This window comes from Leopardus geoffroyi, chromosome D1, assembly GCF_018350155.1.
Source record: "Leopardus geoffroyi isolate Oge1 chromosome D1, O.geoffroyi_Oge1_pat1.0, whole genome shotgun sequence".
NCBI classification, from domain to species: Eukaryota; Metazoa; Chordata; class Mammalia; order Carnivora; family Felidae; genus Leopardus; species Leopardus geoffroyi.
This window is the reverse complement of record NC_059329.1, coordinates 63,377,240-63,404,846: the sequence shown is the minus strand read 5'-3', so window position 1 is coordinate 63,404,846 and position 27,607 is coordinate 63,377,240. Positions and strand designations below refer to the sequence as shown.

General features: G+C 39.8%; 1 long non-coding RNA gene and 1 pseudogene across 2 annotated transcripts in view; both read left to right on the top strand.

The window, feature by feature from the left end:
- Positions 1 to 27,607, top strand: part of LOC123601293 — a 109,960-nt gene that overhangs the window by 60,161 nt on the left and 22,192 nt on the right. The window contains exon 3 of one of the 2 annotated variants that reach the window (XR_006714033.1): positions 10,447 to 10,575. The exons of the other annotated variant lie outside the window; for it this stretch is intronic. This is a non-coding gene — a long non-coding RNA (uncharacterized LOC123601293). The remainder of the gene's footprint in view (positions 1 to 10,446; positions 10,576 to 27,607) is intronic. 2 annotated transcript variants of the gene reach the window in all.
- On the top strand, positions 16,187 to 19,374 carry LOC123601290 (annotated as a pseudogene).

The window sequence follows — 27,607 nt, the reverse complement described above, 5'->3', positions numbered from 1 at the left end:
TTCCCACCGACAGACGGAGCCTGCTTGGGATTCTCTTTCTCTCTCTCTCTCTCTCTCTCTCTCTCTCTCTCTCCCTCTCTGCTTCTCCCCTTCTTGCACTCTCTGTCTCTATCAAAATAAAATTAAAAAAAAGGAAAAAAGATATTTGTCTCTGACCGATTTATTTCACTTAGCATTATACTCTCTAGTTCAACCCATGTTGTTGCAAATGGCAAGATTTAATTCTTTTTTATTGGCTGAGTAATATTACATTATATATACATACATACACACACACTACCTCTTCTTTTTCCATTCATCAGCTGAGGGACATTTGGGTTGCTTCCATTCTTAGCTGTTGTAAATAATGCTGCTATAAATATAGGGGTGCATGTATCCCTTGGATTAGTGTTTTTGCATTTTGGGGGTAAATACCAAAGTAGTGTGATTATTGGATGGTAGGGTAGTTCTTTTTTTAACTTTTTGAGGAACTGCCATACTGTTTTCCACAGTGACTGCACCAGTTTACATTCCCACTAAAAGTGCACTAGGATTCCTTTTTCTCCATATCGTTGCCAACACTTGTGTCCTTTATATGCTTTCTTCATTCAGGTAGCCATATCCATGCTGCCTCAGGCCCTCAACCACCAGCCTGTGTTCAGCTCTGCAAGCTTTATTCCTATTAGAATGAAACCACTACTTTAAGGAAGCTCCTTGGGCCAGCAGCCTACAGACTCTATTCTCATTGCTATGAACTAAATTTTGTGTATTCTGCACTTCAGGATGTGCCCATTCACCTTGGAGAAGTACGTTCTGCTGGTTCTGCACATGTTCATCTTCTGGGATTTGCGGTTGGGATCATCCTTGCTCTGATCTTCGCTGCTAGATCTTGTGGCTCTTACAAATTTCCTAGTTTCATCAAAGATGCACAGAGTTTGCATTTATGTTCCTCTTTGCTGCTTTAAGATTTTTTCCAAGATGATAAGATGATGAGAAAAATACACAGGTAGAGCAAATATGGGGCCTGATGTAATAAGTATGTACCACTTCCTTCCCCCTGACAGTTTAAGAAACTTAAAAATTGATTTTATAGAATATAAGTCCAAAGAAGGTGTTAGAATCATCTGAACATAACACAAATACTCCTGAAAATTGAAGGAAACTGTAACCTCATCCAGAGGAATGCTAGGGAACATGAAGCCCAGAGTTACTAGTTACTCCAAAAGCTGGAGTACTAATTTCTCTTACAGCATTCCCATATAATTAATGGAGACTAGTAATTAATAGATAATACATACAAAACTTATTGATGGAGTTTTCTCTAAAATTTCCTAGCCCTTACAATTTTGGGGGATTAAATTATAGACTTAATTTTTCCCTAGAGTCCTAATTTGAACCTGCATAATTTTTCATACATGTATTACACACACAACCTACATAGAGATTTTAAAACATTTCAGTAGTTGCTTTCATTGGATTCAGTTTCATGGAAAACCTTTGGAGACCTCTCTATAGCTATACACGCACATGTATACCCATATACATATGTATGAATACACACATATATACTTACATATCATATATATACACACACAAATACATATACAAACACACATATATGTCTACCTCAGAAAATATTTCATAAATATTTCTTTAATTTCACTATATTTCATAGATTTCATAAATTTCCAAAACCAGTTAAGAATGTCAAGTTACAACTAAATTGATATAACATTACAATGCAATCAAATCCATACTGAAAATTATTAGAGAAATAAAGTTACATTTCTGAAAACTTAAATAAGCAAGTTTGTGTAGAACAGTATCTGTAAGTCCACCTTATTTTCACAAACTCAATTCACAAAGGACATTTCACTTTTTATTTCATGATATCATTTACATTTAGTTCTCCCAAATATCAAGCCAGATGTTGTATAATTTTTTATATAAAAGCAGATAGAGAACATTTAGAAAACTTCAGTCATAAAAAATTTCAGGCACTTCAGTTTTGGCATAAATAATAACTGACTCTTTGTATGGATTAAAATATGTTCTTTTCATATCTTGCAAATACATTTTCTGTAATAATTTTCATAATTATGACAGAGATGAAGCATGTGGCCATCTTTGAGGGTTAAGGTTTATAATCTATTTCACCATTAAAGAAATACCCAAGTTGAAGAATAATACATCTTTTAGTTCTGTTATATGCTTTCACCACTATATATTTGGGTTTAAAACAAAACATTTAGGATAAAAGTGACTAAAATTGGAATTGTGCAAGTTAACTTAAGAAACTTCATAAAGGAATTTTACTAAAGCAGGAGTTGTGATAGATTCCCTTCCCTTCTTGATTCTGAAGCAGCTCTCTCAAGGTAGAATTGTTAAGTGGTTCAAAAGACCCCCCCTCCACCCTGTTTCTCCCTCTAGAATCTCTATATGGGAGAAATGTCTTGATAATTGTCTGGCTATATTTCATTTTAAGTACCTGTATTTTTCTCCCTGTATGTTGCTTAATTCAATCTATCAAGATCATACTTATCCCTGAAAGAAAAAAATCATTAAAAAATCATTCTGAAAAAAAGTCATGACTTTAGACATGATTTAACTCATAATGACATTTTACTTTCCTTAAATGGACTCCACCTTACTTACTTCAGTATACTTGAGAACTATAGATCATTCTGGAATACACAAAACTAATAGTTTTAAAAACTGTTTTGACAGGCAAATCACACATTTAGGTAGAACTGATAAGACTTATAATTTCTCAACTTCTCACATATATAAATCACACATTCATTCTGGTCAAAACACACTCTTCAAAAAATAAGTTTCAGAAAGGAGTTTCTCATATTTATGAATGGAAATTTAATGTTCCCAATTAACTATTTTTAAACATTTGCTTAAAAGGCATCTATTTAAGCAAATGTATTTGGAAATGATGTCACATAATTTCAAGGTCAGAATACCCTCTCCTGTCCCCCACTCCTGTTACTTTCCTCAATGGACAGAGAGATTACGTATACACATTCTAAATAAATAATTCTGAGTTCAAAAGCATCAATTTACAATCAGCATAGACATAAGTACTCATAATTTCAATGTTTAGCTTGTTTCCAGTCTTTCTTTGCCATTCCTTTAGAGAGGGTCAGTAAATTTGGAGACTATACATATCTCTACTATTATCCCCCTCATGTTTAAAACCTTGACTTCTATCCAATTTCCTTTGCTAAGTTAAGATTCTTCATTATTTCAGATATTCTCTATTTTATTTATTTTTTTAAGTTTATTTATTTATTTGAGAGAGAGAGAGAAAAAAACTCGAGTGGGGGTGGGGCAGAGAGAGAGAGAGAGAGAGAGAGAGAGGGAGAGAGAGAGGGCAAGAGAGAATGGCAAGCCAGCTCCATGCTCAGCACACAGCCTGATGCAGGGCTCGATCTCATGAGCATGAGATCATGACCTGAGCCAAAATCAAGAGTCGAATGCTTAACCAGCTGAGTCTCACAGACACCCCCAGATTCCTCTCTATTTTAAAGTTGACATATAGGGGCATTCTACATAAAGTAGGGAGTATTACTTCCTTGATTTGGTGGAATTTGTTTTTAAAACTTGCAGAACATTATGTGGATCTCAAGTAGTTGATGTGCCCAGGGATATGTAAGAAGATCAGAGGATAGAGACATTAGCAGAAGGGAAAAAACCCAAATAGTATCCATTAAGGGTAGCTCTTAAAAGATCATAGCACCACCTGGCAATATCATGCAAGAACAAGATCTGGTAATAGGAAATTCCTAATCCCTAAACGATGATGTAGACTCAACAGAGTCCATGATGAAAACTGTGGCAGGCATGGGATACATTTGTAGGGAGTGTGTGGAAACTGCTTCCCACCACCAAAGCAGCCTCCTGTTGGGTCACTGGACAGATGAACTGCTTATATAGTGCATACTAATGGAAAGGACCCTCTGCATATCTACACAAAGATGTGCACTATGATTATTATTCAGTTACTGTTCGATGAGTTCTACCCTAGGTAATAAGAAAGAAAGAATAAATATGTGAAAAGATATCATTAATGGTAACTTAGAAAATGTAGAGTAATATAAATTGTGTGATTCCATTAAAAATATATATGTATAATATATATGTTATAGAAAACAATTTACTTTTTGATAGTGGGATGGGGAAATATACACTTGTATTTTTCATTTTTGATTCTTCAATTATTTGCACTTGTGAATATGTATGAATTTTGATAATAAAAAGTGGAAAATTTTACCATTCTACTTAATTCAGAAGTCCTTAGACTATAAATAAAATAGCTCTATCTTTCCTTTTTTTTTAATTTTAGAGAGAGAGAGAGAGTGATGGGGGAGAGGGGCAAAGGGAAAGAGAGAGAGAGAGAGAGAGAGAGAGAGAGAGAGAGAATCTTAAGCAGGCTTCATGCTTAGTGAAGAACCCGATGCGGGACTCATTCCCATGACCTTGGGGTTATGACCTCAGTCAAAACCAAGAGTTGGACGTTCAACCCAGGTGCCCTGGTAACTTCATATAATCACTGTCAATTTTTTTAATATTTCTTAACCAAACTGTATATATCTTTCACAGCAGAAGTATGAGCAGAAATTTTGAGTTAAGAATTCGTAGCTTTTTTCTTTGTATAAATTTTGGCTTTTATTCTTTCCTTTTTCTCTTGTAACTATAGGACTATGCATAGCCCAGGAAAATTCCATGATGAAGAATTAAGTAATCAGAATAGGAGATAATACCACAAAGAAAAATACAACATTCACAATAATGAAATTTCATGCAGCTATCAAAATTATGGTTTAAAATAATTTTAATTATATGAGAAAAATTTCAAAATACAATGGTTTGAAGTATAAGGAAACCAAATCATTTATGCAGTATGATCCCAGCTACATTTTTTTTATTTTATTAAAAAAATTTTTTTTTAATCCTTATTTATTTTTGAGAGAGAGAGAGAGAGAGTGCGAGTGGAGGAGGAAGAGAGAGAGGGAGACACAGAATCCGAAGCAGGCTCCAGGCTCCGAGCTGTCAGCACAGAGCCCAATGTGGAGCTCAAACCCATGAACCGTGAGATCATGACCTGAGCCAAAGTTGGACGCTTAACCAACTGAGCCACCCAGGCGCCCCCCCCCCTCCAGCTACATTTTAAAATTAAAGTGTGCTGGGGCGCCTGGGTGCCTCAGTCGGTTAAGTGTCTGACCCTTGATTTTGGCTCAGGTCATATCTCATGATTTATGGGATCGAACCCTGTGTGGGGCTCTGTATTGACAGCTGGAGCCTGCTTGGGATTCTCTGTCTCCCTCTCTCTATGCCCCTCTGCAACTTGTGCGTGCTCGTGCATGCACTCTCTCCCTCTCTCTCAAAATAAATAAATAAACTTAAAAAAGAAATTAAATTAAATTAAAATGTGCATAGGAGGAGGAAGACTAGATAAAAATGTTAACTGTGATGATAGGACAAATCACATGTTTTCTTCTTTATACTTTTTCCTTAGTTTCCGAATCAAATTATTTTTGAACAAGTACAGGAAAAAGTACATATTTAAAACATGTTAAACAACAATAAAACATAGACTCAAGTAAATAAAAGCAGTCAGAAATGAGGATGGAATTTATGAGTGTGAAGTAAAGGTAGGAAGATAGAGGCAATTCTATGCTGAGAGGCTCTATTTAGTAAGAGGGCCTCATATGATTTATACAGAATGGGGTCTTGAGCCTGTACATTTGTTTTTCCAGCATCCAAATAAGGGGCTTTCAGATTGTGTTGAGAAGCCAAAAAAATGCAGAAGATAGATAATCTTTAGTTAGAGCCTGAGTCTCTGCAGGCAGCTGTCCCTCTCTTGACAGAGCTTCAGTAGTGGAGCGCTCCTGCAGGCGTATCTCCATCTTGTCAGCACAGAGAAGAAAATAAAACTGCAGGCATCTGAGTTACTCACAGGGAGCTAAAGCTAAATAAAGAGGAGACAGGGTGGAGGTGGGTGGTGATGGCATGGATCCTAAGCATGGCTTTCAAAGCATAAATACTTACGCTGCACAGACTATCTACAAACTGGGTATGTAATTGAACAGACAGCATGAAAAGACAGGAGTCTTCACTGGAGAAAAAATAAGACAAGATAGCCACACCCTGTATGATCACAAACCTCTTACATATACCACATTTAAAGCCGGGGTCTCAGAAAACAAGCTTGTCATCATCCACTCCATTTCCTTTTTTCTCCCTTACTTCTGTCATGTTACTTAAACAAAGAGGTCATTAGACTGAGGTGGCTCTAATGCCCGGGCAGTCCACCTAAGCATACCAAACTCTAAGCCTGTAAATGCTTTGAGGTTGCAAAATTGAAACCTAAGGACATCCAGTCACAAACAGCCAACTAGGCTTTTTTTTTTTTTTTCAACGTTTTTTATTTATTTTTGGGACAGAGAGAGATAGAGCATGAACGGGGGAGGGGCAGAGAGAGAGGGAGACACAGATCGGAAACAGGCTCCAGGCTCCGAGCCTTCAGCCCAGAGCCTGACGCGGGGCTCGAACTCACGGACCGCGAGATCGTGACCTGGCTGAAGTCGGACGCTTAACCGACTGCGCCACCCAGGCGCCCCAGCCAACTAGGCTTTTTAAGCAAGAGCCAATCAATAATTTCCTTATCTTGCTTCTAGAGGCTCTCTATGTAAGTCTTTACCTTGGCTCCTGTCATGGAGTTCTCCTAGTCACTTCTGATTTGGCACTATCCTGTTGGAATGGATAAATGCTTAAATAAACTTAAAAATTTTAATATGCTTCAGTTTTGTCTTTTAACACTTCTGTTAACCTTACCTACATTGTCCCAATTCCCAGTGCTCAAACATTTTGTCTCCTCTGCAAGCATCTCATATATATAATTGGTCAACAAATCTTGAAGGAGCTAGGTATGCAACATTTCACAAATCTAGTCTCATTTCTGTTACATTGCCATTATCCTCATTTAGAATCTTGTTTCTCATATGGGCTCTTGAAAGCGTCTCTTAGATATCCCTATTCAAATCTATGTCATATAATCAGTTGGTCAAAACACTTGATTCAATTCTTGATTTTCTCAAAAACTTGTGATCTCTTCTTCTTAGCCAAAGTTGCATTGTTGTGTGATACTTGTTATATTCTGTTTGTATAATTGTTCCATTCCCCACAATGCTGTTAATTTTTCGAGGGCAGGGATATATTGAATTTATCTTTCAGTCCTCTATAATGCTACATGTATTTAAAAGTCATAAAAATAGGGGTGCCTGGGTAGCTCAGTCGGTTAAGCATCTGACTTGTGGTTTCGGCTCATGTCATGATCTCAGAACTCATGAGTTTGAGCCCTGAATCTGGCTCTGTGCTGACATCGTGGAGCCTGTTTAGGATTCTCTGTCTCCCTCACTCTCTGCCCCTACCCCACTCACGCTGTCTCTGTCTCAAAAATAAATAAATAAACATTTAAAAAGTCATAAAAATAATTGTTTAATCTAATAGTGGGCCTTTGGTATATAATTATTAACTTAGCTTCCCTATCCTCTTACCTCAATTCTAAGAAACTCCTCCTAAAAGCATGCCTTAAGTAAGAGAAATAAGGCTGATGCTTCCTCTTGGAACCACAAAAACTACATCCTGAGCACCTGTTTCCCCCCATATCCTCCATCAGTGGTGGAAATACATTAATGTGCAGTCCACCCAAGATACTGAGGTTAACAAAAGACTCTTAATGATAGAGAAAAAAGTATGGGTTGACCATGGGAGGTGGGTAGGAGATGGGCTAGATGGGTGATGGGTACTAAGGAGGGCACTTGTTGTGATAAGCACTGGGTCTTGTATATAAGTGATGAATCACTGAATTCTACTCCTGAGACCAATATTGCACTGTATGTTAACTAACTGAAATTTAAATTTAAAAAGGGGGGGAAATCAACTTAAAAATACTAAATTATCATCCCTTTTCCATAATTGCCTGTTTGCTGGCAAGTGTTAGCACCTCTGTCTCTGTTGGGGATTGATGCCCATGAAGTGTTTACTACTAGGCACAAGTAGATGCAGATCCTGCAATTTGATAGACCCAAGTTCTTTATTTTATTTATCTATTTTTTTAGAGAGAGAAAAAGAGAATAGAGAGAGTATGAGTAAGGGAGAGAGAGGGCAAGAGAGAGAGGGAGAGAGGAGGATCATAAGCAGGTTCCATGCTCAGTGTGGAGCCCCATGTGGGGGCTCCATCCCATGACCCTGGGATCATGACCTGAGCTGAAATCAGGAGTTGGGACACTCAACCAACTGAGTCAACCTGGCGCTGTGATAGACCCAAGTTCTTAACTGCACATAGTTCTGGACTGACTGCTATTATCCTGTCATTACCACGCAGGATGCTCTGCTTACTTTCCTATAAGCTCTTTGCCCTGCCACTAGGAATCTCTGTTCCTCACGTTCTCTAATACTCTGCCATTGCCGGTGGGCCAGGATTCTGCAATAGAGTTGAATCTCCCTGCCCTTGCTCCAGCCGTGGTTGGAGGTGCTCTCATTATGTCCCTGGAAGCTCATTCTTTCAAATATTCTTATTTTAGAAGGCATATCCTGTGTTACAGGATTTTGCTGTTCTACCAAAAACTCAGTGCAACCTTTCTCTCAAGGGAAGGGCTGGGATCTGGATCTTTTCTCCAGATCAGTGGGTTGGGGAACTTAACAGAATACCTCAAATAGACTCATGGCTCTTTGACTTTCAAGTATATTACTCAGACAGACCATTATATATATTAAACATTATGATAGTGTGTGTTTGGGGGGGGTAGTTTGTTCCTCTTAGCCTTTGCTTTTAGCCACTAATATAGTCCCAGACTTCCAAGGTATATAAGCAAGTAAGTATAGGATATTTAGTTATGACCATTCCTCCCCACCCCCCATCTTTTTTTTCTTCCTGGAGGACAGACACAATAAGGCCCATATATTTGCCTAGTACTTTTCAGGTTATACTAATGAGAAGGAGTTGAATAGGAAAAATGGAGCTCTGATCTAGATGAAACAAAAGTCAAAGCTTTTTTGAAGATGGCAGAACACTAAAACATAAGGATAATAGAAATGCCTGAAAATGAAGAAGAGCTTCCAAAACAAGACAAGAAATCTCAATACTTATTGACAAAAGTAAAACATAAGTATAATAACAAATTAAAGAGCTTAACACCATCTACAAAGAACAAAGCTACAGAAGCCAAACCCTAGAGGGAATCTCTGCAGTGTGGTAGATGTTGAGTGGATGCATTTTCCAGCCACATAGAGACATTAAGGGGGCAGCCACATAGATCCAGCTAGAGTTATGTTCTAATTTACTGATCCCTATTTCCCCTGGTCACAACTGACTGGCCCAGGACGAAGCATTACATCCAAGCTAGGTCAATCACAGTCCTTTCTCTAGACCTTTGGTTCTCAACTAGACATGATTTTGCCCCCAGGGGACAGTTGGCAAAGTCTGGAGACACTTTTGAGTGTCACGAGTGGCATCTAGTAGGTAGAGAGGTCAGGGATGCTGCTAAACATTTTAAAATGCACAGAACAGCCCCCTACAGCAAAGAATTAGCCTGTCCAAAGTGTCAATAGTGCTGAGACTGAGGGGTTCCTGGGTGGCTCCGTCAGTTAAGCATCCGACTTCAGCTCAGGTCATGATCTCACAGTTCGTGAGTTCAAGCCCCACGTTGGGCTCTGTGCTGATAGCACCGAGCCTGGAGCCCACTTTGAGTTCTGTGTCTCTCCCTCTCTCTCTGCCCCTCCCCTGCCCCTGCTCACACACACACACACACACACACACACACACACACACACACACACACTCTCTCTCTCTCTCTCTCTCAAAAATAAACATTAAAAAAAAATTAAAAAATAGTGCTGAGGCTGATAAACTTCACAGTTGATTGAGCCTTACCCAGACTGTTCCTCACATGGATACATACAGTTTAAAAATTGGGTGAAAAATATTTCCCTGGTATGTGATGGTGAGATGGGGGAGCTTTAAGTTTTACTTATTCTTGACTCACAAAGAAGACATTGCCTAGGATTCACAAAAACATTATAAGGATCTAAGTTGTAATTCAGATAAATTGTTTGGTAGAGAGTTTGGTTTATTTATTTTTTCTTATGGCTCTTTCTCCACAGCATTCAATATAAGAGACTGTGTTGAAGCATTAACTGAACCGTTTTTACTGTCAGTTCTAATGAATCCCTTACTCAATCTGGCATCCAGTAATATGGAACCAGTTATTTCAGTGAAGACTCTATAGCCTATTCCTCTGCCTATGGTGCATGATGGAAAAAGATGCAAAGTTAATTTAGGGTAAACTTCTGCTCCACCAATGATATTACATTAACAACAACAACAACAAAACTCAGGTGTGTATGGAAGTAGTCTCATAGGAATTGGGGAAATTTTATTCTTTTTCTTTTCAGAAGTGCTGGTACCCATTACTAGGATACCTACCTGAGTCTTTATTATGATGCTACAGGGTTCTGGGATGTGCCAACAAAAAGGCACCGATGAACAAACAATATCAGAGCCACCAGTAAAACGAAATAAAAGTAAGTAAAAGTATGTAAGATTATTTGCAAGAAGTGTTTTCCAGGGCAAGAAACAAAAAGACAAGAGTATGTATATATATATATATATATATATATATATATATATATATATATATATATGCATTTTTCAGAGGTATTTAAAAATTTTTAAATGCTTTATGATTGTGATTTGGGCGTGATTACACAGAAGGCAGAAAGAGACAAGGTGTAGATCTAGTGTAGATACACGTCACCATCACAGAGGGAATTTAAAGGGGGCTTAGTGATGTAGAAAAGAGCATTAAGGCCAGTGTATGTGACCAGACTTGTCAGCAGTTTGTCTGAATGTAACAAGGAAGATTTTAAGACAGAGCCTCATGCCCACTTGAGAGTTGTGCCTCTTACAACTGTAGCTGTTGTGTCAAAACAGCCACATCACCATCATAGTGCCTGGTTTGCTGGATTGTCCAGCTCAACCAAAACCCAGGGGAGGAAACAGAGGGCTTCTGAGATGAAAAGTACTGAAATGCTTAGGGGAAACTCAGTGATATCTGGAGGGAGATACATTTCTGGAAAGCATTAAGCACTGGAAAAGGCTTATATAGATCATACTGGGGCTACTGAATATTTCTGTTTTATTTCTGTTTAACTTCCCAGATGTCCAAGAGGGGTAGAGATAAAATAAAACCCACAGGTAAATAAGTCCTGAATATTACATTCAGCTGCAATGGATTGGAGAGAGTCAAACAAATCATTGTTCTTCTGTTGGGGATGGCAGTTGAGCTACATGTAGGAACTTATCTAGTACATATTTCAATGTTAGAGTAACTCAACTGTTGTTGCAGATGTGTTCTCAAACTTACTAGGTACTGTTAAGAAGAATGGGGGTGAACAGAGGACAAATAAAAACATTTTTCTGGTCAGGTAGTGAGCACCAAACACCTCCTGTGTCCAGAGTAGGGGGTTAGGGGTGTCTAACATGTGATCTAGGGTGAGAAGCTGTTGGGCATATAAACCTTTAATCTTCCCTGAAGGTGTCAGAAGCCAAGGCCTTTCTGATAAGGGGGTATCACTCACATCTTTTACATGGCTCTGAGTCAGTATTACATGGATACTGAGTCAGGTCTCAACAAGATGGCCCTGAGCAAATGAATACTGATCCCTTTTATTGTGTTATGCTGCACCATCCTTATGGCTGTATGTAAACTTGGAAACCAGAAACATAGCTCTTCTATCATTCCTCTCATTGCCACTTCTTTTCCATCAAAGATTATGCTTTCTTGGCCCACAGTTGAGGGGTTATCTAACATGCCATGCCTGCCAGGCATCTTGTTAGGTACCACTTCCTGGATGGCTTTGCTGTGATCAGAGGAACCAGGTTGCGCTTGAGTCAATGGTTGTTCTCCCCCACACTCCTATGGCTATAGGAACCCACACCCTGTGAAACAAATCATCTTGGAGCATCATTACAACAGACCTTTGGTTAGTTCTCACAATGTGAACAGACTCAGGTTTCTAGTGTATTGTTCATTTGGGCATGACCCATTACAAAAAAAAAAAAGAGGGGGGGCATCTCCTGCTTCAGTTCATTTTTGGGTATGCCATTATCCTATCGCCTCTGGAACCCTTGGGATGCTCTTTTGTTGGGTGGTCATAAACATGTCCTTAACCTATGCCTCGTTTCACAGTCTGGGAAGAGGATACACTATAGTCATGAATTCACAAGTCTTATCCTTTTGTGAACAAGACCAAGCACTGCTGTGGTGGGTAGTGAAGATTGAGTGTTGATTTTAAACCATACTATTTTGGACTGAGGAAAGCATAAGTGTACCCCCACCCTGGGGCTATTTTGTATTGTCCTGATTTCTAGGATGCTTAGAAAACTAATGTTCATATGCTCCTGCTTGTGTATTGTCCATTGTATGAGGAAAGTTAACAGTCCTTATAGGGACTTTGTGTCCAGTGGAACCAGAGTGATTGACTCATCCTGGTCTTCCCATGATTGTCCCTACTTTACCACCAAAAGTCTGGATCCAGGAAATTCTTCAGTCTCAGGCAAATCAACCTGGTTACCCATCCTGAATAAATAGAACTCAATATGGCTCTTGTCAAAGTGTATGGAACTAACAAGATTTATGAGGTCTAGCATTTTTTTTTTTAATTCAAGTTAACATACAGTGTAGTCTTGGCTCCAGGAGTAGAACCAATGATTCATCATTCACATATAACACCCAGTGCTCATTCCCAAAAGTACCCTCCTCAATGCCTATCACCCATTTAACCCATCCCCCCCAGCACCCTCCAGTCTGTTCTCTATATTTAAGAGTCTCTTATGGTTTGCCTCTGAGGCCTAGCATTTTAAAGAAACTTTATATAACTCTAGGTAAGTATGTTAATCGGCAATCCATGCTGTAAAAAATGAGGCTTCCATTTCTAAACCATGAAGGGCTATATTGTGAGGATATTGAGTTAAACCACTATGAGATTCATTCAACAACTATTGAGTACTTAGTATGTGCCAAGCATTTTTCTGAGTATTAGAAATAGATAAATAATCAGAAAAAAAGTCCTTTCAGAGAACAAATTTTCAGGAATACAATCAGAGGCAGGTTGGCATGCATGCTCTGAATGGTGGGCTAAATGAGCATAATGGTCAAACCTTCCCGATACAAATTTGGTGAGGAAGACTGGGAAACCCACTAGCAAGATGTTTTCATGTTTTGAAGATATATCCCAATGTTTTCTAATCTTGATTGTGCATCCTAGAAGAAAAATGTTGGGCATGAATGTTCAATATCTGAATATTTGTAAATAGTATACATGTTCTATACTAATAAACATATACACAAAAATAGAAATAAAGCCTGTCCTGAGTCACCCCTGAGATATTGCATCCAATTTTGTTTTTTTTAAGTTTTAAAAAAGTTTTTATTTTGAGAGAGGGAGAGAGAGAGAGTGCACAAGCGAGCATGAGTTGGGGAGGGGCAGAGAGATAGGGAGAGAGAATCCCAAGCAGGCTTTGCACTGTCAGTGCAGAGCCCAATGAGGGGCTTAAACCCATGAAGTGTTAGATCATGATCTGAGCTGAAATCAAGAGTTGGACACAACTGACTGAGCCACCCAGGCTCCCTGCATACAATTTCAGAGATGGCTAATATATTCTATGTCAGTTCATAGATGATGTGATAATGGCTTCTGGAAGAATGGAAAGAATTCTGTACAGCTCAGACTACCTGCACTTCACACATATTTCACCATAATATGTGCCCTCCTGGGGCTTCAGGATTTGCTTGACTATGTACACGATCATTGTCATTACCAAAACATGCATCCCTCAGTAGAGAGCTGGATCTTCCTAACATGTCCTTAAGTATCAGAGTATTACCAAGCAAACCCAGAAGTGAGAGCTACCTTGGGAGCAAGTCAAGGCTGACAGTTATAAAAGCCCCAAGTCAGCAGTTGGCAAGTCTACTGTCAAGGCTAAGGGCATGCTAGCACAATTTTGACAATTTGGGAGACTTTAATTATAGCGCAGGGAAGAAACCCCCCGCAAAGCATCTTTGTTTAGCACAAGGCTTTTCTAACAGGTGAGTCAAAAGTGGGGGGAAAAATGAGAAGTTGTACTGTGAGCATGTCATTATTAACAATTTGCTATACAACCTATCATGACTGAGTCCTTTGTTTCTGGATCATCTAATTTGGTGGGAAAATAAACTTATGGAAAATTGAGAAAAGTCATTGTTAGTGGGGGAAGATTTCTTTCCCATGCCTCTGGTTTTCAGAAGAAGGAATTTTTCCCTAAACCCTCCAGCTCTAGGCCTTATTCCTCCTTATGTGAGTTAACTGAGTTTGGGAGGGAACTGGGCATGTATGCCTGGCCCTGACATCCCTTTCGCTCTAGGGTCCTGCCCATTGGTGGTGAGTAGGAGCCTTGCTGGTTGTGTTTGATTCCATGGGTTTTCAGGCTGGACCATAACTAGGTAAATCTAGTTCCAGAGTTTGGGAATGGGGAGTCCACTTTTGCCACATATCTAAGCCATGTACTTCCAACCAAGCTTTGTTAGTGAAATTGGTTTTTCACCTCCGTCTGCTTTACTCCTTCAAAAGTTAGTCAGGGCCTTCTAATATCCCAAAATTTATTATCAGAGTTTCTTTATAAAACTGTACCTGTGAGTGTTCACTTCTGGCAGTCATTGTACAGGGAGTACAATGCACTTTACCTAATGTCCAAATTAGAAAACAGCTATGGAAGATTATATGAAGAACCAATTCCAAGAGTTCCAAGAATTATGAACATAGTGAGTGTGGGTGTGTAATGGACAGAGCCTATGGCAAGAGTATAATTCAACAATGCTTTCCATGTCCAGAATGTCCAGAATTCCAGAATCGTAAAGGATTCTGTAAACATTGTTCAAAATGTGCCCTGCCAGGGAAAGAGAAACCACATCACAAATGTGAATTCTAAATACGTAGTTCTTTTAAAAAACTACCATAACTAATTATAACCATGTTGGCTCAGCAAATATATCCCCATTAGGTCATCTTTTTTTCCGGAAACATAATACCACTAAGAACCCCTACAAAATATTCTCTTGGTAGGCTTAAAAAGTTCCTCCCCTGGTAAGTACTGCCTGAGAATCAGCCTTACGCAAATGCTTTGCAGGCTATGCACATCTTACATACTTAGGGAAGGGGTATCTTATATACTGAAGGAAGGGGTATAATATTCCAGGACACAGGTGCTAAGCACTGTAGTAGAGTAACTTGGATATACTAGAATTACTTATAAAATCATCCCCGCAACAACGAAAATCCTTACCATGTGTTACTTGTGATTCTTAAAGATAATCCTCACTTGAAGGGAAATATTTCTCTTTTGATATACCAGGCTACTATTACAGAGAGAGCAAGAGTTGATTTAAAAAATAAATGGAGGGTTAGCACTGCTAGGAATTTACCCAAGGGATACAGCCAGCAGTGCTGATGGATAGGGGCATTTGTACCCTAATGTTTATAGCAGCATTTTTCAACAATAGCCAAATTATGGAAAGAGCCTAAATGTCCATCAACTGATGAATAAAGAAATTATGGTTTATATACACAATGGAATACTACTTGGCAATGAGAAAGAATGAAATATGGCCTTTTGTAGCAATGTGGATGGAACTGGAGAGTGTTATGCTAAGTGAAATTAGTCATACAGAGAAAGACAGATACCATATGTTTTCACTCTTATGTGGATTCTGAGAAACTTAACAGAAGACCATGGGGGAAGGGAAGGGGAAAAAAAAAGTTAGAGATGGAGGAAGCCAAGCGATGAGACTCTTAAAAACTGAGAATAAACTGCGGGTTGATGGGGGGTAGGAGGGAGGGGAAAGTGGGTGATGGGCATTGAGGAGGGCACCTGTTGGGATGAGCACTGAGTGTTGTATGGAAACCAATTGGACAATAAATTTCATATAAAAAATAAAAAATCAATAAATGGAGGGGCATCTGGGTGGTTCAGTTGGTTAAGCATCCAACTTTAGCTCAGGTCATGATCTCATGGTTTGTGAGTTTGAGCCCCACATCGTGCTCCACACTGACAGTGGCAATCCTGCTTGGGATTCTCTCTCTCACTCCCTCTCTCTTTCCCTCTCTCTCTGTCCCTTCCCTACTTGTGTGCTCGCTCCAAAATAAACTTAAAAAAAAAAAAAAGGAAAATAAGTCAGTTGCCCTTCTGATCAAAGGATAACTAAGTGGGAGAGGGTTATCCAGGGCCCTGCTGAGTTTAGCTGCACCCTAAGTCAGGAGACTGTTGGCCAGCCTCTGTTGAAGTAGGGAAGTGGTACCAGGAACTCTGTCATCAAAAGGTAGTAAAGGATAGTTCCACCCTCTTTGACCATACTTCTACCTTGCTATCTGGGCACAAGAATGAAGTTTTCTGTGACTTTGATTTAAACAAACTTATAAATTCCCATGTGGCAGTTGCTTCAGCACTACCTTGCTTTGTCTGTGACAGTTAGAATATGAGGATCTTTAATTTGTATTTTCTCTCTGAAGTATACTTCTGGAGTGTAAGCAGCCCTTTTTAAGAAAGCTGAATGTCCAGGACAATAACTGCCAAGAAGTCTCAGCCTACCTCAATCAGTAGAACAGAAAAAACACTAAGTAGTTTCTGAACAGGGCTGCCACCATAAAGCTTCTAGAAAGTTTCTGTGTTAGGTTGCTACAAGGTCACCAAACCGGGTTGTCTCAAAAGTCTCTTGACACTTGTCTGAAAGTCTCTAGGCCCTCTGTGGCTGACGCAAAGACAGAGGGTACACGTGACCAACCATTAAATGGCGATTTAAATCATTAAAAGTTAATTTTTAAAAGCAGGCATTAAAAGTTAATTTTTTAAGCAGGTAAATCATGACTCTCTTGCAGGTATTAAAAAAACAATTGATGAAAATTTTATTTAGCTTATTCATGAGGAAACTAGTGGTGTGTTACAACCAGGTCAAAGGAGAATCCCAAGAACAAACAGGTCTGGAAAATTGTAAGAGATGTGCAAATAGAGCCAAAATTGGTTTTTCAGTTCTTTCTTTCCTGGACAGAATTTGTTTGCATGTCTTTGGATAAGAATTCTTTGGCATTTCTGTGTGTTATCTATAATTTACATAATCAGCATCAGACAATCAGCTTTAGAATGACCACACATAATTTTCCATTGGAGCACAATTTTTCCCTACAATTTCCCTACTTTTGATTAAAAAGAATCTTAAAGATTCTTGATCATAAAATGAGTCTGGCCTCATTACACTAGGCCTGATTATTTACATAGGTGCAGTAAGAATATTTACCAAAAGGCCTTTTTAAATTTTGCTCTCTTGTTTCCATAAGGAATCTTAGGTTGGACTTCTAAAAGTCTCTATTACTTGCTGTCCTGAGGCTAGGAGGCCAAGTCCAAGAAACTTTATCCACCAGATTACTTCTATAGTACCCATCCATTTTGGATGACTTCCTCTCTTCTCAAAGTCCTCAAAGAATCTGCAGGCTCCTGGCCTACCATGAACATAAACTCCCTTACCAGCTCTAAGGTTGGAACTTGTAAACCAGTTTATCTGGGAGGGTTTTGTCAGCACTGTCTCCATAAAGTCAACCTTCTATAAAAGTGACTGGTCAACAGCTGGCAACAACAATTTCCCCAGGTCAACAAGGAGCCTCTCATCTCTCGTCCCAGTGGCCATGCCCACCTAGGGGGCCTGGCAATGGGGTGACTGATGATGGTGTAGGCCTCCTGTCCTCCACAGAGCTGCTGCTTGGTGGCTGGGGACACCGAAAACAGACTTGGAGCATCCAGAAGTCAGCCTCAGGGGTCTGAGGAGGGTGCAATCCTCCCCTGAGACAGAGATAGATTGAGACCCTCAACCTGCCCTTGGTTGTCTGAAACTTTTAACAAAAATGGCAAAATGAGTGCCGACCAATTGTCCATAGTGCTCCTGGTGAAAAATGTGGTAAACTCCCTCCCACAGAGAATCTTCAGAAAACTTCCAAAAATCATTCAGCAGGAATATGAAACACAAACAGGGAGGACCTGTAAACCACCACTTTGGTCTTCAGGACATGAGAATTTTGAATTTGAGCCACTTTCTAGCACTGTTCTGATTCTTGAGTATGGACCATCCTGTGACTGATGATTGCTTTTGTGTCCTGTTTAGAAAATCTTTGCCTACTCCAGGGAAATCTTCCTGTCAAATCTGTGGAGGAAGATTTACCTCAATGACAGGAACATGAGACCATTGAGCTGAGTCTCAAAATTGAGTAATTTAAAGCAGTACATTAAAAAAAAGATTTAAGCATAAAGAAAATCTTACAAATGCAATGGTAAATTGGACCCGTGAAATATCACCCAATTGGGAAGTAATGCATAGTAAGAAAAAAGTTTGAGAATTGGGATGCAGGGATTGCTCCCTACTGTTCATGGTAAAAGTTCAGAGTCTAGCTGTATCACCCCTGAACTTTGTGAAATGTTTCTCTCAAGAGGAAAGGAACAGTGCAAAAGCTTTGGTGAAACACATTCTTTCTAAACATGATACAGAAGGCGTATCTGTTGATGATCCAAATGCCCATCACAATTAAGCTGGACATATCCTATGCATTTCCATCTCTACATCTTTCAGAAAGATGGTCTGAACCAGAGTATTTTTCTGTAATATCTAAGGAGTAAATGCATGTTACACACCTGATGTTGGTTGTGTCCAAGGGATGTCCTTCATCGAGGCGGTGCTCATTCTCAATTTGGAAGAGACAGTTGCCTTCATTATATTTGGAAGTTTCATGAATAAGCCATGCCAGCTGGCCTTTTTCTCTGTGGACTGCAATAAGGTGTTGAACATTTGAAGTCTTCTTTGGGGAAAATCTCTTCAAAGTGCTTCTTCATATCAAGTGTTATGGTCTTAATATATATATCACCAGACATATACATGATAAAGGACTGCATCTTCACACTGTATCACAAACCACTACTCTACTTGGTCCAGCTTGTCCATTTTGAGAGTATTTCACAGAGATGGGGAAGAATTTTTGTTTAGAACTGGGCTTTGTGTCCATAATGAAGGATGTTAAGGAAGGAGACAGGAATAACAGCACTGCTTTGAACAGTTAATCTTCATAAATCACAGACTGACCTAAATGTAAAACAAGTATTTTTGGTAACAGTTTTTGTTTCCTATGTAAAAAGCATGGAGGAAAGCTGGAGAAATCCAAAAGAATCAAGAGATGGAAAACAGCTGATGTTGAATGTTGTGTCCGAAGTAAAGGAAATGAGTAACCTATTAACAATGTTATTAAGAAAATATTTTGGGGGCGCCTGGGTGGCGCAGTCGGTTGAGCGTCCGACTTCAGCCAGGTCACGATCTCGCAGTCCGTGAGTTCGAGCCCCGCGTCAGGCTCTGGGCTGATGGCTCAGAGCCTGGAGCCTGTTTCCGATTCTGTGTCTCCCTCTCTCTCTGCCCCTCCCCCATTCATGCTCTGTCTCTCTCTGTCCCAAAAATAAATAAATGTTGAAAAAAAAAATTAAAAAAAAAAAAAAAAAAGAAAATATTTTGTAAGCAGAGCCATTTTACAAAGAAGAAAATGTAAATTCCTAGTTCATACTTCATAATTTGGGGTGGACAGTTGAAAGCAATATTTTAAAATAGTTTTGGGGGAGGGGCGCCTGGGTGGCGCAGTCGGTTAAGCGTCCGACTTCAGCCAGGTCACGATCTCGCGGTCCAGGAGTTCGAGCCCCGCGTCGGGCTCTGGGCTGATGGCTCAGAGCCTGGAGCCTGTTTCCGATTCTGTGTCTCCCTCTCTCTCTGCCCCTCCCCCGTTCATGCTCTGTCTCTCTCTGTCCCAAAAATAAATAAACGTTGAAAAAAAAAATTTAAAATAGTTTTGGGGGAAAAAGTAGTGGCTGGTAGTACCCCATTAAATAAGGGTCATTCTCAAATATGACATTTCAGACAAGGCCTTGGTTGCATACCAAATTTTCCAATTAGGGCCAGTAAAAAGGTGGTTAGATTCTTACTGAACCTATGCAAATAACTCTATTACCATCTAAAAGTAAGTACGTGTAATAAACGTTTCTGGATTTGGGAGGGGGTGTCAGGCAGGGAGAATATCACTTAAGAATATTCCATTTTAGTTCACAAAATCAGAATCTACTAAATTGTTATGGGTTATTGGATACCTTACATAAGAGAAAGGGCTTCCTTTTATATCCAGAAAATACAACATTAAAACAACATCAACAACATTCCAAACAAATACCTACAATCATCTTTTATCAGTTCATTCAGTCCTGTGTAATTAAGTCTTGTTCTTCTGGATCTTAGGTTAGCAGTATCATGAACCTATCAGCTTCTTGACTACAAAGAATTCTGGAAATCTTGACTTAACCCACTGTACAGTCTTAAAATTGTTTAGGCAATGACGTCAGAAGCCTGTACCCAAGATCTATTCTTCAGAGTGTCAACAGTTTAAAGTATCCAGTACAGTCCTTTTCCATGGGCTCTGAGATCATGCTTCTTTGTTGAAGATGTAACTCTTGTCTGGCCTGCAGCTCACTGCAGAGCCTTTGGGGAAGTATCTGAGTAATAAAACTATCTGTAGATGCCAGAGACTTAAAATGACCATGTCAATTACAGAAGAGCGTTCATAACCAGACTGATGCAACTGACAAAGAATTTTGGTTATTTCAATGTCATGCAAAACAAAGGGGTATCCAAGAAAATAAAGCTTTAGTCAACATGTCTATACATATAATGATTAAGGCCATTTTCAAAGATAATAGTGAATATGACATTTGATTTATAATAACAGATGAGCACGCTTTTTTTTTACAGAGGAAGTATTCTTGAAATATGCAAAATTCCTGAGTCATAATATATATATGCAGTATACTAAGAACATACACGAAATGTATCAACAATATTGAGAGATTCAGAGTAGGTCTTAAACATCAGTATTTTAATAAAAACCCTATAGATAAGTCTGATGTTTATCCCTAAATGAAAACCAGTGGTCTCTATGTGAGGTCCAAATGAAAGAAGTGAGGTTCCAAGTAAGTAACCATTTAAAATAACTGAAATTATGACTGGTCACACCACATTCCTGTTGCTAACATGAGACAATGCACCATCAGGATGCTGATAAATAGAAACACTGACAAATCTTCAGGGACTTCCCATAATATTTATAGTAATATATTTATAGTAATACTATTTTACCTATATAAATCTAACCTAGGGAAGACAGAGCATCTTTTCTGATTTGAATGAGTCTTTCCATGAAACTCAAAGAATAACATAACAAATAAAACCTAATTATCTTTAATTTAACACCTCTCTTTTATAGGTTAAAAGAACAAATCTTTGGATTTTAGGGAGGCAAAACCCATTAAGTTGTCAGGAGATTTCAACACTTACGATAGGATCATGGGTACCTAAGAAACAATGGTTGGCTTCATTTCAAAGTGACAACAAAACATCTAAAAATAAGTGTGACTGTAAAGAACCTTAATTCTTTCCTAAGTAAGGAGATTGTTTGCTTTTTAAAAATAATCAAGAACATAATAAAGTTAACATAAAGCACAGAAAATTATTCTGTTAAGACAACCTTATGCAATCTAGACAGTTTACACAGAAGAAAACGTTTCATGTTAGAGGAGAAGGCAATAAACAGTAAACCAAGGAAACGAGACCATCAAAACTGGGCAAACTTTGCAAAGACTTTAACACACTTCACAGCTTTTCAGACTCAGGTTTTATAAACCAAAGCAAATAAAATGTATTTCTGGACAGAAAGTAGAATAGTGGTTGCTAGGGTCTTAAAAAAAAAAAAAAAAAAAAAAAAAGTAAACGCAGAAATCCCAAATTCTACCAGGCCTGGTATGAAAATTGCCTTCTCAGTGGGCATAAGACTCTTGAGTGGGGCTCAAAACAGACAAACAAATGAAAATAACTGGGGAGTTTTGTTTAATGGGTACAGGGTTTCAGCTTGGGAAGATAAAAAATTTCTGGGGATGGATGGTAGTGACGGTTACTTAGCATCGTGAGTATACTTAATGCTATTGAACTGTACATTTTAAAGTGGTAAATTTCCAAGTTATGGTCTTCATTTTATATTCTGGAACAAACTTATATGTTATTATAAGATCCATCTCAGGGCATCTGCAATGTCAGAACTAGTTGTATAATATTCTTAAGATGTTATTAATATGCAGTGCATTCATTTTTGCTATCTTCAAGTGATTCAATAAATATTTCTCAATTTCAATTTCTAATATGTAAGTGTTGATAGTTAAGACCCCCCTATCCCCACCCCACAGTTTCCAACATATACACACAAAGCTTAAGTTTTAAGTTACCTAAAGCTCTTGGAAATTATCTTTAAGCTGACACAGTACAAAACAAAATTACCACTGAAATAAAACGTTTTTAAGAATAATGATTCACTTTAGCTATGCACAAATTTCCTTTTTCATAATCTTAAGGATTATGAGTAATGTTAACTTATTTGATGATCGGTAAAATCTGTATAAGCTTAGAAAAAAAGTATCCAAGTAGAATACTGTTAGGAATTATACTTAACACTAATAAATCAGAGAAAACATAGCTATTATTAAACCCCAAATATTAAACTAATTTCATTTTGTGAAGATGTATTTAAATTTGTGTACTTAGGGGCACCTGGGTGGCGCAGTCGGTTAAGCGTCCGACTTCAGCCAGGTCACGATCTTGCGGTCCGTGAGTTCGAGCCCCGCATCAGGCTCTGGGCTGATGGCTCAGAGCCTGGAGCCTGTTTCTGATTCTGTGTCTCCCTCTCTCTCTCTCTGCCCCTCCCCCGTTCATGCTCTGTCTCTCTCTGTCCCAAAAATAAATAAATAAACGTTGAAAAAAAAAATAAATTTGTGTACTTGAATTTTAAAAATGTTATTGAGTTGGTGTAAGTATATATTTTAATGTAGCACTTTTAAAGTATTAGAAGTTTAGTTTCACTGCTTTCTGAGAATTTTAGGAATATTTGCTTTATGCACATATTTATCCCTATTAGCCAATCAGAAAAGAACTCTTTGTAATCAAATATATTAATACCTCTAGTGGTGGAAAATATTATACAGTCATACAATGAGAGATGAAAACCTTTCTAAACTACAGACACATACACATACAGAGACAGATAAAGAGATAAATTTCAGTCAAAAGTAATAAATATAGGAGCACCTGGGTGGCTCCGTGGTTGAGCGTCCAATTCTTGATTTTGGCTCAGGTCATGATCCCAGGGTTGTGGGATTGAGCCCCATGTCAAGCTCCATGCTTAAGATTCTCTCTGTCACTCCCTCTGCTCCTGTCTCCTACCTGCGTTTTCTCTCTCTCTGTCTGAAGAAAAAAAAGTAAATGCAGAAATCCCAAATTCTACCAGGCCTGGTATGAAAATTGCCTTCACAGTGTGACTCTTGATTGGGGCTCAAAACTGACAAACAAAAGAAAAGGACTAACAATCCAGATTGTCTCTCACCCAACAGAGAATAGATTTCTATAATCCATTAACCCAGTTGTAAAGATTGTTATGCCCAGAATTCGTGATCCCCAAAGACCACCAGGGAGCTGAGTCCGATGCAAAAGCAAAAGAGCCTTTATTCGAGCTAGCTCGAGCTCAATCCCCTACCTGCACTGACGCAGCGGTGAGATACCAGGGAGAGAGAGCGAGTTTCAAAAGCACAAAGGTTTTATAGGGGTCTAGGGGCAGTTGGTGAGGTAATGGCTGTGGCCTCAGCTGATTGGCTGGGGAAGGGTCGTGGCCTCGGCCGATTGGCTGAGGAAGGGTCGGAGTCCTGTTACGCAGGTCGCTGGGTGTGTTTTGATCAGGAAGTTTGAACGGGTGAGCGGGAGGTTACTCAAGGTGGAGAACACAGAACAAGATGGAGTCGGCCGGCGTAGGCCCGCCCTTTCAAGATCACCAATGGTTAGACCGTAAGAGCAGATTCTCCCATCACTGCTGCTACTAATGAGTACTGGCTATAAATGAACCAAAACCAAAACATAAATTAATAAAGAGGAAAATTTAAATTAGGAAAATAGCAAAGATGCCCTGTCACTTTGGATACACCTCCAAGAGCCAAGAAGAGATATGCTCAGGCTTAAGCAGCCCATAGGAAGTGCACTTCTCTGGTTTACCTGGCTCTCTGTCAGATGAATCCATTGGGCCTTTTGGGCAAAGACCTCCAAAACTGTAAAAAGGTCATTTTCAAAATAAAAGTATGACTCTCCTGCACGTATGCATATTAAAGATTCTTTTGTTTTAATGTTTTATTTTTGAGAGAGAGAGAGAGACAGACAGAGTGCAAGCTAGGGAGGGGCGGAGAGAGAGGGAGACACAGAGTCTGAGGCAGGCTCCAGGCTCTGAGCTGTCAGCACAGAGCCTGATGCAGGCTTGAACTCAGGAACCAATCATGACCTGAGCTGAAGTCGTATGCCTAACTGACTGAGCCACCCAGGTGCCCCTTAATGGTTTTCTTTAACTCATTAATGAGGAAGCAGATGAGACGTTATAACCAGTTTAAAGGGGAATCCCTTTAAATCCCTTGTGTGTGTAGAGGGGGTGGGGAGTGCTGTCCGTGTCAGGTGTTTTGCATTGCTATGAACTGTAAATAGCTCTGAACTGTAAATAGCTCCAATAGAATTAGAATCAGGTAGTGGGAAGGATAGTATTATTGAAGCTCCAAGTTTTTCCTGTATAAGGTTATCATTAAGATTGAGGGGCGCCTGGGTGGCGCAGTCGGTTAAGCGTCCGACTTCAGCCAGGTCACGACCTCGCGGTCCGTGAGTTCGAGCCCCGTGTCAGGCTCTGGGCTGATGGCTCAGAGCCTGGAGCCTGTTTCCGATTCTGTGTCTTCCTCTCTCCCTCTCTCGCTGCTCCTCCCCCGTTCATGCTCTGCCTCTCTCTGTCCCCAAAATAAATAAACGTTGAAGAAAATAAAAAAAAAAAAAAAAAAAAAGGGGCGCCTGGGTGGCGCAGTCGGTTAAGCGTCCGACTTCAGCCAGGTCACGATCTCGCGGTCTGTGAGTTCGAGCCCCGCGTCGGGCTCTGGGCTGATGGCTCAGAGCCTGGAGCCTGTTTCTGATTCTGTGTCTCCCTCTCTGTCTGCCCCTCCCCCATTCATGCTCTGTCTCACTCTGTCCCAAAAATAAATAAACGTTGAAAAAAAAAATTTTTAAAAAAAAGATTGAGATGCTGATGCCACTCCATATGCTAGGAAAGATATGGTCCTACTGGACCGGCCTATACTTCAGCCACTCCCAGGCACCACCTCATTACTCCAGAATTATGTTTACCTCCCTCCTCCAAGCCCAGCTAGCCCCATGGCTTTCATCTAAACAGGCAGGCACTCCTACCTCGCACCCACATTTTCACCAGCCTGGACACTCACATGGGAAAACAACAACAACAACCTTTCTCCCATGTTTCACCTTTCTCCCATACTTCTGAATCCTGATGTGAATAGCTGAAAATTAAAATATGTATTTTTAAACTTGAATTTGTTTAAAAATCCCAACTTCAGCTCCAACGTAAAACGAAAATACCCATAAATCTAAAAGTATTTGCCTTAAACGGCTTTCAACAAGAAAAATAGAAGGATTCTCTTATTTCTCTGAAGCCCAATTCAGAGTCATGGTAAATTGTCCAATCTCATTCCTAAGTGGTTAAAAAAAAGAAAAAAGGAATCCTCCCCCAAAATACTGTAATAAACTGTTAATAAGGACAGAAAGACAAAAAGGAAGGCAACTTGTCACTCATATGTTTAAAATAATGCTCGAAAAAGGTAGAGATGCTTCCTTCTCCTCCGGGGGCTTTAAAATGAAATCCCGAGGGTGCATAGCTAGAGCTAGAAAGCACATGTTAAAATGAGAGATGTCTTGGATGCAGCCGGGTGCAGCCGAGGCCCAGGGAAAAGGAGAAAATAGTGACAGTTCCCCTTAGTTCAAGGCAGTTTGTAAGACCACCTACAAGACCAGCAAAGCAGCTAGTTGGTGACAGTCTTGTGACCCTGAGATTAACACCGACTCCTCAACCCCTCAAGGTCTGAGGTTTGAGGAATTTGAAAAGAGACTTTGGGAAAAAATAGTTGAACCACTGTGGCCTTCCCTCCCCACTGCCTCCCTGGGAGGCTGAGCCTTTCCTCATCTCAAGTCTCCAGAGAAAGGGCTTTCAAAGATTAGTTGGAAAACAGTGTTCCTTAGAATTGAGAGGGCCAAAGCGACTGGTATGCGACCCATGCCAGGGAAAATTAAAAGCAAAAGGCCGTGGCTAGAGTCCGTGATGAGGAGTGTGTACACCACTAAACGCAGAACAGAAAAGAGCTTGCACCCCGTGGGTCGCATGGGGGAAGGGAGAATATAAGCATGAGGGTTTTTTCAAGGAGCCCCTGCCCAGGTGGGCTTCCCACCAGAGGCTGCTATGCAACAGGGGCTGGAATCAAATGCAGAAGCCAGCAGAGCAAGTGGCGAGCAGAAGGCGGCGTTGTCATCCAGTGTTGTCCCTGGAACTTAAGTTCTGAGTAAGAGGAGTCTGTATTGAACACCCACCGAGGTCCTGGAACACCACCACCAAGCGCTTCAGTTCCCCTAAAGGCCCTTCTTCCTCTTATTCTTTCCTCCTTTTACCTCCACCCCAAGTCCTGTAGGACCCACACCCTAGAGGGAGTAGAGGAGCAGCAGTAGAAGCATTAGGTGGGAAAGCAAACAAGCCAGCTGTACCACTCTGCTCCTCTGGCCCCTACTTGCCTCTCCCTCATGCCAGGTTTCCAGCCTGAATCAGCCTGGCTGGGGAAGTAGAGGAAGGGGAAATATTTGCCTCAAATGAAGTTCAGAGTTTTAACTATTACATGGGACTGGACATTTCAGTGACTGAAATGAGACTATTTTATGACTAAAAGTGACTTTTTTTTCTAAGGGTGTCTGGAAAAACTACAGGGACCTACCGGAGAAACCAGCTTCTGAGCAGAGCAGGAATGAAAGTGAAGCTGTTTTATGATCACGCCCTATCAAGGCTACCTTCTTCTTCTTCTTTTTTTTTTTTTAACATAATGGCTATACAAGTTTGCTCCAAAGAGGACAGACAGCCTCTTTCCCAACCTCTAATAAGCCAACCACTATTGCCCTAAAAAGGTTCTGTAGGACTTCAGAAATTTCCATCCAAGCATATCCAAGCTGGAAAAACACCCTGCAGGCTTTAAGAAACTTGTCAACCACAAAGGACACAGGAGCCAAGCAGGAAAATAATAGCATGGTTTCACATCTCTTTGGGGGTCTTCTTATTTTGAATATTCCATGAGATTCCTCAGACAGGAAGTTCTAGAGCTAGCTTTACCAGAGGAGGAAAAAACCCAACAACAATGCTGGTTCATCCAACTGGTCAAAACCATGGAGAAATCAAACCATACCGAAGATGCAACAAATTCTAAAAAGTCACTCACAAGGCAGTTCCTTGTATTTTCTGAGACTTATATCCTAGGAGGCATGCCAAGGAACCTTTGGGTGAATTCCAG